This window comes from Stigmatopora argus, chromosome 17 (assembly GCF_051989625.1).
Source record: "Stigmatopora argus isolate UIUO_Sarg chromosome 17, RoL_Sarg_1.0, whole genome shotgun sequence".
NCBI classification, from domain to species: domain Eukaryota; kingdom Metazoa; phylum Chordata; class Actinopteri; order Syngnathiformes; family Syngnathidae; genus Stigmatopora; species Stigmatopora argus.
Window position 1 is genome coordinate 7,660,786 of NC_135403.1, and position 13,137 is coordinate 7,673,922.

Sequence of the window (13,137 nt, forward strand, 5' to 3'; positions counted from 1 at the left end):
GTTCGTTTGAGTCCGGGAACATGGAAAAGTCTATTCCTAATTCATGCATTCATTTTCTGAATCGCTTATCCTCAAAAGGGTCTAGTCCTAATTTTTTATTTTTTTTTATTTTTATAGGAAGTCCGGTGGAAGAGTGGTTAACACATCGGTTTCACAGTTCTGGGATGGAGGATTTGATCTCAGGTCAGTCCACACTGTGTGGAGTTTGCATGTTCTCCCTGTGCTTGCATGGGTTTTTTTCTGGGTACTGTTATTTTCTTCCACATCCAAAAATCATGCATGGTTTTTCCATGTATGGTTTGGGTTTTCTCTGGGTACTCTGGTTGCCTTCCACATCGCGAATACATGCTTGGCTTGCTGGTTGAACACTTTAAATTGCCGCTAAGTATGAGTGTGAGCTTGATTGGTTGTTCGTCTCCTTGTGCCCTGTGATTGGCTGGCCAACAATATGAATTTTTGCAATAGAAGAAACTATGGTGATTTTTTTTTCATCAAACAAAACGACAGTTAAGCTTCATCACCTTTGTGTTGTTGTTGAGATTCTAGGCAATATGAACATGCATATTGTGTGATTTTTGGTTTTCAATGGCAGTTAAGCATAATTACACACCTTCAGATCTGCTTGGGGCGACAAGGCGCCAAGCTTTGTTTCCAGTCCGTTTATGTAATGAAAAAGAATGTGAGGAATGACAAAGGTCTCTGACAAAATGTTTGAAGGAGGAAACCATCACTTTAGGAACAGGTTGTGTAATGCGCCAAAAGTTTTTAGTTTGTTTCTTAAAATTAAATGTTCTTTCGTTTTTTTAAACAAGTTTTTGCTCATCTTTTACTGTCTCGATGGATTTTCTCATGGTTGGTCCAGTATGTTTTTGCCATGAGGAAAAGCTAAAGTATAGTTAATGAGAAATGTTTTCTTCCAAAATCTTAACCGTAATGTCAGCAACGTTAAAATATCTAATAGTAAACAAAGTTTGGCCCTCCATGTTAGTCATTGTTTTAAAAAAAATGTCAACGCATTTTTCAATTACAAAAACTGCTTCGTAAAATTTATTTTATTTGTGATTTATCCCCCTTCTGCTTATCTCAGAACGTCTCACTCTAATAGATGTGTATACAGTGTGTCCTTTCAGGGTCATTTTAGGGTCCTACACATCATATTTTAGACATGTCGGTGGCAAGCACCCAGGAGATATTTTTTAAAGAAAAACGTCTGGATGACGTGTTGCCCTTTCAACGTTCTTCGGATAATCAGTAAAGTACACAGAAAAGAAAATAAATGGGCAGAATGTGTCTGGAGTTTGGAATGCAAATATTGAGTTAACATTAATTATTGTGAGCTAGTATGAACAGCTTTTACAGATAAAACTTGTTGAGACAGTATAGGAATACCCAAAAAGGGAATCATTTCGAGACCCAGAACAGATGACTTTATAGTGGAGCTTGGTCAAAAACTTTGCTGAATACACACCTAAAAAACAGAATTTGGGCAATTGCAAAGGAATTATGGTGTAATTCAAATTGGAACAAATACGCAATAAGGTTGTGTCTTCAATGGGTTGGTAGACATCTAGCTGGCCATCCCCAAGTTCCAGACTGGGGGATACTAGTCTGGCTAAACCTCAGTCCAGCTACTGTGCTGTCCATCTGAACCCAGTAGGGCCAGCCCAGACCTCAATCCGCAAACAAAGCATTCATTGAACGGCAACAAGCGAGGGAAGACAGTTTCTCAAGCGGAGTACAATGGGCTTTCTCCTCCATTTGGCTCAGCCTTTCATCCTCGGACACCCACAAGGGACGCAATTGTTCGGACACAATGCGATATGGGCCAAAGCTTTAGAAGACGCATCGTTTTTAATTAACTGTTGGTAATGATCTCATTATCAGGACCGAGTGGGGCTAGCGTTGTGCGCAAAGAGGTGAGTCTGAGGTCATCATTCTCAAGGCTGCAGGCCTAACTGTCAAAACATGAACGGTTTTCCTATGCCAAGGTGAAATCTAAAGCCTGGATTGCATTTGCCCCGTTGGTCGGATTGGAGGTCCTCTGACTGGACATGGACTGAATAGAATTTGGTGTTTATGTTACCGTATGTCAAAAGTAAAGACTGAGTGAGGGTTTTAGACACCTTTTTTTGATTGCTTCTTATGGTCTAGGATAGGCTATCTCAATTCCAGCTCTAGTGAAAATATGTTATTATTCCCACATTTTAACACTACACAATTATATTACACTATTACAGTGGCGGTCTGTGCATTTTCTCGCAGCGCCTTCAATGGGTAAAATCCACTTCCTAGCAGCATTTAATGATTAAATACAAATACTGGAGTTTTTCAGACATTACAACCAGGCCAGGGGGTGATTTTCCCGGGAAAAGACAGCGATGGACGTCAATGGCAAAAATTGCACTAAAATGGGGTAAAATCCACTTCCTAGCAGCATTTAGTGATTAAATACAAATACTGGAGCTTAAATACAAACACTGGAGCTTTTCAGATATCAGAACTTGGCCCACAATTGAAATATTATTTAGGAATATAGCCATATTTTACTCACCAAAAATCCTTTATAACTGTACACAATATCCATCCTCCTTTCTTTCTTCCTTCTTTTCTATCGCCATCGAAGCTAATGCTGAAAGTCGAGCCTGTCCTGTCGTATTTCTGGCATAGTCCGTCTTGAAAATGGCTTTAAATCAACACAACAATATATTTGCTTGTGCAGCTCGCTCCAGATACATATAGTTTGTTAGCTTTGGCTAGTCCACTTTATCACTAGCCAATCTTAGCTGGTAAAAGTGATGACGTATCCCTACACCTGCGACAATGCATTGTGGTGTTGCCAACTCGAAATCTGAATGGTTAAAGCAACAGTCTTATCGACGCTTGTTTAATGCAGCAGAGCCCGCAGAACTGATTGTGAAGGCCTTGAGGCAGATTTCTGACCCCGGCAACTAATAATGGCTGAAATGTGATTGTTTAAATGCTTCAATATGAAAACACACATCTGGAAGCAGTGCAACCAGGGGGGAAAGCAATGAAATGGAGGTAACAGACAATTTGGAATTATTTAATAAGTATTGATGGACAAAATATAATATATCATTCAGATATTTCTTAAGCCAGCAGAGAAGGCATTGAAGGCCCTGACGGCCCGCCACTGCACTATTATTATACGCCACACAACTTCACATATTTACATCTGGATTATTTATTGCATTTTATCGTCCTGTGTTAAAAGGAAGTATAGTTAAGCAATTAAAGTCTTCATAAAAGTAGAATGTTGCTTTCTACCCTTCAAATTGACTGAAAAACCTGGCAACCTTTGGGCTGTACAAAACTAATCTACTTCTATACACTTAGTGATTTTTCCAGCCATCACAGTGATTTCTATTCATGGAACAGAGATGAGTAGCTCAATTGTTAGTGTGTGAAGGTGTACAAGGGAGTTTGTTTTCTCCTTTTATGGTGCATTTTTTTTAAAAAACAAACACAAATTGTAGGATGCTCACGGCCCTAAAAACAAAATATGAGCATTGTAATAGTTAGCCTCTAAGTGGATGCATATAGGAAACAGTAACACTAAAGTCAGAGCAGGAGAAGCGCTGGAAGGCAAACTGCTTCAAAGAAGGGGCGTTTCCTGTGTTTTTTTAAGACCAAACACTCTGAGAGCACGCAACATGCCGCTTATGTGTTTAGACTACCTGAGGGTTTCGGAATGAGTTTTTCAATGTGTATTTGTGAGCTGATGAGTCACTTGTTTTAAAACCAAAAATCTTTTCTAAACACGGTGTAGTGGCAAACAAGAACAGGGATGGTTTTAATGTAAAAACTAAAACAGGTACAGTGTCCATTCAAGTAAGATAGTTAAACCTTGGCACATTAATTATCTGGAGGGTATTCTTAAAAGAATAAAAATGTATTAACAATCTCCCGCTCTCAAAAGAGCAGCTCAGCATCAGCTACTTTTTCAGGAGTGCCAACAACAGAGTCTCCCACTGCTATAATATTAACCAAAATTAACAACAACCAGAAACTGACTGTTCTGCCAAAATAAGCCCTGACGTGTCTCGTCCAGTCTCTTTGTTCCTGTTTTCTCTCAAACCTTGGCTATGTGTCATTTATTTGCCGCTTCTTGCCCCAGGGTGCCTTTGATTACATGCTGCGCATTGTGTGTCAATTGCTAGGTTGTAACATTTTTTTTCTCTTGAAGATAATGACAGTTGAGTGTGAGTATCATGAGAACATCACAAACCTCAACAATTATGTTCTACCTAAACAATCTCATGTGATCTAATGCTGCCTATATTGCTTCGTTCCGATCTGTCAGATTTGGTCTTCTCAAAACTCAATTATTATATAATATCAAGACTATTCATATTCACAAAACAATAATATGAAAGATCCATGACTATTTTTTTCTTTTTTCCTAGCAGAGAACACCTACAGTTGAGTGTTGGTACACAAGCTCCTGTCAACTAATTGAGGGACCTCACCTTCTCCAAACAGCCCTCACCTTTCATTAAGAACACATCCTGGGGAGTCAACCGGACAACAGTGGTAAATATTCATTCCTTATCTTCTCTTTCGAGCTGACTCTTTGTACACCCCCGGCGCACCAGACACAACAATTTCCGTCCACCTCTCCATCTGTTTCTTCTTCTGTCTGTTCTTCTACAAACAGAGAATGAAAGCCAGGAGGTCGCATAGACAAACACAATTCTATAAGTAAACATTTAAAGAGGTGCTTGTTAAGCTTACATACATGTCATCTACACAAATGCACTGACATACACAAAATGAGCATTGTCAACAGCACAGCTGCACAACATTTGCTCATGAGATAATTACACTCAGTTTCTTAGACCTATGCGAAGTCTAATTTTTCAAAACCTTTTTGGGGGAGGGATGGGTAAAAATAATGTTTTTTTTGATGTTTCAGAAGGGTCTTATTTTTAGTATATATATGTATATGTATAATATACATATACATTATATATGTATATGTGTATGTATGTATACACATATACACATACATACACATATATACACATATACACATATACACATACATACACATACATACACATACATACACATACATACACATACATACACATACATACACATACATACACATACATACACTTAGATACACTTATATACACATATATACACACATATATACACACATATATACAATACACATATATACACATACATACACATACATACACATACATACATACACATACATACACATACATACACTTAGATACACTTATATACACTTATATACACACATATATACACATATATACACATATATACACACATATATACACATATATACACATATATACACACATATACACACATATATACACATATATACACATATACACATATATACACATATATACACATATACACGTAGACACACATATACACATATATATATATATATATATATATACATTACATATATTGAGTTTCACAAATAACATCTTCCTCGGTGGTTATAATTGATTTAAAAAATGTAATGTTTAGGTTCGGCACCTCGGCTTTACATCATCCTACTCGGCTAAAATGGAAAAAAATAGTTTATATGAGCATGCACGTCAATGGTCGCTACACAACGACATGGCCTACAGAGTGAATAACTGGCATCTATATAATCTGTCGCTCTCTGAAATGACATTAATGCGTTCTGCAGTGGAACTGTGGTTTTGGTAATCCAGAAAACAGATTATCATGCTTGAGGAATCAGACAGTCAACATAGTCTGTAGTCTCCATCCTTTACCAGGACTATTGCCCATGAGGTCAAGAAGTATTTGGATAATGACAGCCTCGATGACTTGAGGGGGCCGGGGGGTGACTGATTTTCATTTTCCGAAAACTCCTAGCGTTAACTGTAAGTGAATGATGAGTCATGTAGAAGAAAAGTGAATTATTATTATTATTACCCATAACATGAGTGTAACAATATAAACTATTGGTTATAAATTAACATTTACGTGCTACATATAATAGTAAAGATGGGCTTTAATTCTCTCACTTTGGATATAAAGAATCTATCTTTAGTGCCATATAGCGGCATTGGGATGTAGCTTGGGGAGAATGAGTAGGAAGGCAGATGAGAGGGTTGAAGAAATAGAAGCAGAACAAATGACAGGGCAGCTGACATATGTATATATATGTATTTATATATATGTATATATTCTGCCCTGCGATTGGTTGGCCACCAATTCAGGGTTTCCTCCGCCTGGTGTCCATTGTTAATTCATTCATCTTCCGTACTACTCATCCTCATAAAAGTTGGATGGTTGCCAGAGCCTATCCCAAATGACTTTGGATGAAAGGCAGACTACGCCTTAGACTGGTCGCCAGTCAAACGTAGGGCACACAGAGACAAACAATGTGTGGGTGTGGGTGTTTGTATGTAGCTGTATATTTTTCCGATAAGGAGACTCATTTATAATATATAATATTTATGACACCAAATCATGGTTGTCAGAGTACCTCATAAACTTAAATGTAATTACACTTGAGTGTAGCGCCTGTGGTAAGAAATGAGAGGAGGGGAATGGAATTCACACTAATACCAAATAAATGCATAGATCAACACGCTATAAAAATCACACGCCTTCTCAGTGTGTGTGGCAAATTTGCGAGTCATAAAGTTGTTGCATTTTCAGCACCTCTTGCTTGAAATTGTTTATATGAAGTGTTAAATATGATGCTTTCTTGGAGTCATTGCTTTTGATTTACATTGAAGCCATTTGAACTATATATCAGAGTTCTTTTAAATCAAGTAGGCTGTTGTTGTTTTTTTAGGCTGGGTGAAAACTAAATATGGTATGTGTGTTACTTTAAAAAAAAGAATGGGAAATAAAGGTGGAGCATTAGATTTTGACTTTTTCTGCATTCTTTGACCAACCATTTTGCATGGCATGTCTGGAAAACATTGCCTTTTATCATTTGGTCAGAAGAAACAAACATGTCAGCTTTCCTATGGTTGTCCTACCCTGCAGCAAACTGTAACCATCTGCATCTCCTCCTTGTGTCTGTTCTTTCTCCTGTGCCCATCTTTGATGAGTTACAAGGAAATGAACAGGTCAGACTCCGACTGTGATGTTGAATCATCATGCCGTGCAAAAGAAAAAAAGAACATACCCTTAAAAACCTTGAATCTGTTTCCCATCTTTTTTTTTGCTTTGAATATTTGCGGGCATGAATGTGTCCCCTGCAGTGCAGAAGAAAAGAAGGGGAAAGGAGAAGGATTGTAATGTTAACTAACTGTAAGTGCTAGGCTGCTTCAGGCGGTAACATGATATCGTAATGAGGGAGCTCTCCCATTGGGCATCTCTTCCTTCCTCTACCTTAGCAAGACTAAGAAAAGCAGTATTCGTTTAACTATTTTCCTCGGTATTTAGTTTACAGTATTTTTCAGGATATTTTATCATTCTAACCTTACATAATGTTCAAAACTCACTCTAAAAATGACACTGTCAAATTGCTTACTGCACAGGTGTCAAAGTGGCGGCCCGGGGGCCAAATCTGGCCCGCCGCATCATTTTGTGTGGCCCGGGAAAGTAAATCATGAGTGCCGACTTTCTGTTTTAGGATCAAATTAAAATGAAGAGTATAGATGTATATTAAATTTTCTGATTTTCCCCCTTTTAAATCAATAATTGTAATTTTTTAATCAATTCTTTCTGTGTTTTTAGTTCAAAAATCATTTTGTAAAATCTAAAAATATATATTTAAAAAAAGCTAAAATAAACATTGTTTTAGATCTATAAAAAACTGAATAGTCAGGGCTTTTAATCCAGTTCTTTTAATCCATTTATTAAAAAAAAATCTAAATATTATATCTAAAATGGTCCGGCCCACATGAAATCGAGTTGAGGTTAAAGCGGCCCGCGAACCAACCCGAGTTTACGGTAAGGAGCCTACTCTGTCCCAAGGTGTATACTAATGTACCCCACATTTTGGCGCTTAATAAGGTCCACATGTTACTGAGCTGTACAACCTGTGGACAAACGGACAAACAAGTGCACTAAAAGAAACATTTGATGTTCAGAAAATGAACGAATGAATGAGATTAGTGACATAACATTTCCTTCCATCTAAGATTGCCTCAATCAAATTTCTTGACTGTATGTGCAATTTTATCTACAGTGGCAGAATAGGAGGAATACGTTTTTTGGCAGTCTAGTTTAGTCCGGCCAATAGTTGAGGCGGGTGGTAGATTTGTTGGGGTAATGCTACCGTGGAGACAGACATGCAGGGGAATGAGTTTCATTAGCTGAGCACTCAGCAGGCCCCTGTCAATTACTTTGTTACTGGAGCAGAACGAGACAGAGCCGACAAATATGTGGCAGCCTAATCAACAACACAGCAAAAAAATACAAAAACAAGCTTCAAAGTCAATGTCCACATTCACCACTTTCAGCCACTTCATTTGTAAACTTGGCGTATGACAGTAAGTCCTCTGTCCTTTGAGAGTCCATTTTTTTTTCTGTCGACCCACCATAACATCCATTAGATCTTAAATCAGCAAACAACTTTGCTGATTATGTACCAGAAGATCTGAGCGGCAGGTCAGCCCAGTCATCATATCCTGACTGAATTCATGCCGGCATCTCAAATCTAATGAATTGGAATCTAACTGTGCAGGGACGCTCACTATTGGTGCAGCCAGCCAAGCACTTTGTACAACACTCTTTGTGGAACTGCCGCGCCATTCAGAGAATGCAGCAACCTCCCGTAACGAGGTCATGGGAACGGCGAGGGGAAAAAAATGGAAATTGATCCAGAATGTGGTCATGAATGCAATGTCTCATTTTGGCAATTTACTGGCGTTTGTGTAGTTAACTCAAATGAAGGGAAACACCATTGGCTTTGGGATACTACTTCAGAAGGTATTCTCCCATCACGATCTAATGGCTTCCTCATTTCAATGAATGTGATCCTCATTGGGGAGATCAGATCTCAATTAAGGCCTTCAAGAGGGTTGTTTTGGGTCTGTGGTCAGACCACATAGCACCTCCTCTCTCCTAAGAAAGGCAAAGGGAAGCCTGTTTGTCAGCCTGTCTGTGTTAATAGCACCTCATCTGGTTCCTGTTCGCAACTTTATATGGCCGCTGCAATGTCCCATGCAATGCCCCCCCAATACGCCCCCCACACCCCTATACGCACATTAGTAATTTGCCTGTGCAAACATGGCCCTCATTATAACACCAAAAGAAGACATGGGCTTTCATCAGTTGAACTTTTCCTCCCATCGTGCAGCCAAAGCAAACACACAACTTTGAGACAATGTGGTTTTAATTGAGTTATAACACGAACATGAATGATTCGTTTTGATCAGAGTAAACATATGAAGTAAACAAAAAGTTCTTATCGGTCAAAGTCTTTTTTTTTAAGTATGATCCATTGCATTTTTTGAACAAACCAACCATAGACAATAGTGGTACTAATTTGTCCAGTTCTTTATTACCATAGTTTTATATAAAAAACAAAAAACTTTAACTTTAAATTTTAATGCAAAATTATAGTAGTTTTGCTCTGTGACCGGACGTTTGGTCGCCGGACGTTTGGTCGCCGGACGTTTGGTCGCCGGACGTTTGGTCGCCTGGACGTTTGGTCGCCGGACGTTTGGTCGCCGGACATTTGGTCGCCCGGGTGAATATAATTTTGAGAGCTGGTTTAAACAGTAGATATTTAGATATTAAACTCTCATGAATATAATTGTGATAGCTGGTTTCAACAGTAAACTATCTGTCATGTTGTCAAACGTCCGGGCGACCAAACGTCCGGCGACCAAACGTCCGGGCGACCAAACGTCCCGGCGACCAAACGTCCGGCGACCAAACGTCCGGGCGACCAAACGTCCGGGCGACCAAACGTCCGGGCGACCAAACGTCCGGGCGACCAAACGTCCGGGCGACCAAACGTCCGGGCGACCAAACGTCCGGGCGACCAAACGTCCGGGCGACCAAACGTCCGGGCGACCAAACGTCCGGGTACCAGTTTTGCTCAAATGGAATTGAGTGCAGATTCCCCTAAAATAGCACCCAAGTATCAGCCCCCCGCAACCACAAGACCAATGCAGACTGGAGGGCGAAATTTCCCTACCACATAATGTTGCCAAACAACAGACTACATCCTACTTTCCAATGGTAGCTAAGCAACAAGCAAAACTGGAACCAAACCTCTATTGACACCCCCAGTTATACCTGTCTCGGGGGTCAAAAGAGTGACTTAAGTCCAAAGGGATCATTCAGTGCTTTCAGTACTGCTATATACCCATCAACAAGAATGAAACAGAATTTATCTGGGGTTGATCGAATCCAAATATAATAGCAAAATATCACAAGGAGGAGCATTAGCCGGGAGTTAAGTCCCATTTGGGCCATGCCAGGGTACGCTATGCGGGCCTCTTGTCATTTAAATGGAACAGAGTTAAGCCAGTGCTTCCTGTCAGACCGCAGGGCTCTCAGGTTCCACCTCTGGTCCAAATTATGTCTGTCTATCCCAGACTGCCACACCAAGCGTCACCCTCTCAGTCAACCCCCTTCTGAACATTGCCTTCATCCCCACCCGGCCCCCTTAAGAGTACCAAGTATACCACTCACTGACATTGTGAAATAATTGGGATAATTTTCCATGGTAGCGGTAATAGAAGAGGCTTTATTAAAACATCTTGTAAGTGTGTTTGTTTTGAAAAGCATCTAACAGCCCACAATATGTTTACAACATCACATTGAGTAACCAAACATTATTATATAACAATGCGATGTATAAATACTTATTTTCAGTTCATAGGTTAGGTTTTGTATTGTTTTACGTTGTTTTTGAGACTGCTTGAACATTATAGTATTATATAGTTCAACTAATGACAACTAAACATCAACATACCGCATTTCCGGACTATAAGGCGCACATTTTTTTCTTCGTTTGGATGGGCCTGCCACTCATTCTGACCATCAACAGCTATTTATGTTTTGTTTTTAGGTCCTAGTTATGCAAAATCTGTTAATATGTTATATTAACAGGTGCTTATTTTGTCTATTGTTCCCTATTTTTCATGACTTTAACATATATTGTTGTATATAACTTCATACACCAGTGCAGCTTATATTTTTTTCCTCTTTCGTTGTCCATTCTTTAGCTCGTGCGACTTATAGTCCGGAAAATACGGTAGGTTTAGCGAACAAAAACAATTTCCTGCAGTGTTGTGATAAACGTGTAAACCGTCAATTATATAGAGTACTTAAGACGGCTTGTATAGGAGCAAAGTTTTCATCACTTGGCAGAAAAAAAATGTTTAAAATAGAGTATTTATGTCATTGTTGGTCAAGGGAGGAATGTAAATGCATTTTCTTCTAGCGTGGACTCGCTAGTCACGACTGCTGACAGCAGAGGTCTGCCCTGTGTTGAGGAGACAGCCCTAATTTGCTTCTCCTTCTAATGCTCTACAGATGAAGTCCACGGCTGTCTTAACCACACAGGATGTTCTTGGCTCCTGAAATGAGCAGGTCTGGCTTACAAAAGTTTCAGTTTGCCAATGACGAGTGTAGAAAAGTGATGGGTTGAGAAGCTAAGTAGGGGCCGCAGTAAAAGCATTTTCATGTACACAGGGGACTCAAATGAGTAGAGTTGAGTGGAGTTATCACAAAGATCTCTCTTCAACAGAGGATTGTGGGGAAACAGGAAAAATGTGGTCTGAGTGGTCACCATAGCCCCACTTTAACAAAAAAAATAGCAAATTAAATCCAAAACGTTTACTACTCCAAGCTCACAAAAAAGCCACAGACCCGATGTGTTGTTTACCCATTCATACTATCTAAGGGGGCAAATTAAGTGACATCTAGGCTACTTTCAGAATAAATAAGCCTTAAGAGTGCATAAGTAACAAAGCGTAGCAGAGGTCTTATCAGAAAACAGGGTTTTAAATGTCCTTTTATAGCTTGAACTTTGGGATCTAATTAAGATGCGACGGGTCAGTTTGCCATGTGCGGTCAATTGGTCGCCGGTCTTTTGGTCGCCGTCTTTTGGTCGCCCGACCGCGACCAAAAGACCGGCGACCGAAAGACCGACGACCAAAAGACCGGCGACAAAACAAGCTAAAACAACACGGTCTACGAACAATCTTTCGTGTGCGGTCGATTGGTCGTCGGTCTTTTGGTCGCCGTCTTTTGGTCGCCGGTCTTTTGGTCGTGGTCTTTTGGTCGCCCGACCGAGACAACGGGCGACCAAAAGACCGGCAACCGAAAGACCGACGACCAAAAGACCGGCGACAAAACAAGGTAAAACAACACGGTCTACGAACAATCTTTCGTGTGCGGTCGATTGGTCGCCGGTCTTTTGGTCGCCGTCTTTTGGTCGCCGTCTTTTGGTCGCCGTCTTTTGGTCGCCGTCTTTTGGTCGCTCGTCTCTTGGTCGCCCCGACCGCGACAACCGGCGACCAAAAGACCGGCGACCAAAAGACCGAAGACCAAAAGACCGGCGACAAAACAAGGTAAAACAACACGGTCTACGCATCAATAAAAGCCAACAATGGCCATGAGCAGTTTCACTGAGCCGACGTGTGAGTGTATAAGAGTTTGTATGTACATGCGTTGTCCCTTTAAGAAGCTACGTCAGTCAGGGTCTTAACAAGTTCTCCAACAAAAAACAATAAAAGTCCGGGAAATTTTGAGCTTTTCTTTAGCCTCATAATTATTAGGGCATTAAGTATGACTAAATAGTAATTCGCAGTTTGTATTTAGGGAATTTGAGCAACAGTTTAAATGGGAATTATCACTTACCTTCCGGGCGACCAAAAGACCGGCGACCAATCGACCGTGTGCCCAATTTGCGGCCTGACCGTCCCGATTAGAAATAATATTTGCTGTAACATCTTTGAACAATAATGCCTCTTCTCAGAAAGCCTGCGACCTTATGCATGGGACCTTGACCCCAGCAGTAAAGCATGTTTCCACTGAATGATGAATAACAAGCAGTCAGTTCTTGGATGTCATCCCCCCAGATTTCAGACGCCATTTTTATAAAAGAGCTGAATGAGGCTGCTAAATCATTATTATTCAATTAATATCATCAGCAAGTTATGTTTGGCTGGAAGCCCCCTTGTT

General features: G+C 40.0%; 1 protein-coding gene across 4 annotated transcripts in view; it reads left to right on the forward strand.

Annotated features, from left to right (window-relative positions):
• jcada (junctional cadherin 5 associated a) overlaps nt 1-13,137 on the forward strand; it is a 105,610-nt gene that overhangs the window by 87,859 nt on the left and 4,614 nt on the right. For 3 of the 4 annotated variants that reach the window (XM_077624531.1, XM_077624533.1, XM_077624534.1), the window contains 2 exons: nt 118-183; nt 4,431-4,554. The gene's annotated coding sequence lies outside the window, so the exon portion shown is untranslated. Of the gene's footprint in view, nt 1-117; nt 184-4,427; nt 4,555-13,137 lie in introns of all 4 variants that reach the window. The other variant, XM_077624532.1, reaches the window with a different exon arrangement.